Here is a 929-nt window from a genome sequence, read left to right as displayed (position 1 = left end):
CTGCTGGGAAGATGTTTGTGTCACTTGAGGTTTGTCTGCACCCTCCCCTGCTGAGATTACCACTGTCTACCAGAACACCTTTGGGCACCAGAAGGGAATAATGAGCTACACAGCACACTTACACAACACCCCAAAATAAGATTTGAAGATGTGAAAGGTTGTAACATCCTACAGATGGACATGAAAAGGGATTTTAACTCACACAACATGAGGGATATTAAATGTGTATCTAAAAATGCATGTAAAAGTGTGGACTCATGACTTAGCAGTGGTGAGACACCTCAATTTTCCACATTGTATTGTTAAGTTTTTTTCCAAATAAAAAAAAGTTCAACTTAAGTTCAACTCATTTGACTAATGGTGGTATTCCATGGTCTTAAAGGTCTTTTCCAACTTAAATGGTTCTATGATTCTAACCGGAAAACAATCAACTGCAAATAACACTAAATAACCTCCTCTTCATTATAAGGCTAAAAGGATCTCTTCTTTCCTGAAGTATGAGAAGAGAAACAAATTCAGCCTGTAAAAACAAGCTTCCTATATCTCAATATACTATACTTACAATACAGATATTGTAAGCTTTTAATGTTTGTAAGGCGCTTGGAAGGTAAGCCATACTTAATATAACACAAATGCCTGTTTGAATCAAAAGTTGTGGTTGCATTTGTTGAATGCAATAGGGCTGAACAGTGAGTAGAATAGATAAACAGGAGCCTGATCTGTTTTTACCAGACTGTTCGCAGAGATTAATACCTCCCTGTTGTCTTCATGAATCTTTCTGGGACAGGATCCAAGTCTGAACAGAAGTTCTCATGTCTGTACCTGTGATAGACTGCCCAACCAGCAAACACTTTGTATGCAGAGCTGATCCTGCAGGGAGCTGAACCTCTTGGACAGCTATGGGCACCAGTATTGCTAAATTGCAGCCC

Source organism: Merops nubicus, unplaced genomic scaffold (assembly GCF_000691845.1).
Source record: "Merops nubicus isolate BGI_N331 unplaced genomic scaffold, ASM69184v1 scaffold1800, whole genome shotgun sequence".
Classification (NCBI taxonomy): domain Eukaryota; kingdom Metazoa; phylum Chordata; class Aves; order Coraciiformes; family Meropidae; genus Merops; species Merops nubicus.
The sequence above is the reverse complement of the archived record's forward strand: the minus strand, read 5'-3'. Positions refer to the sequence as shown.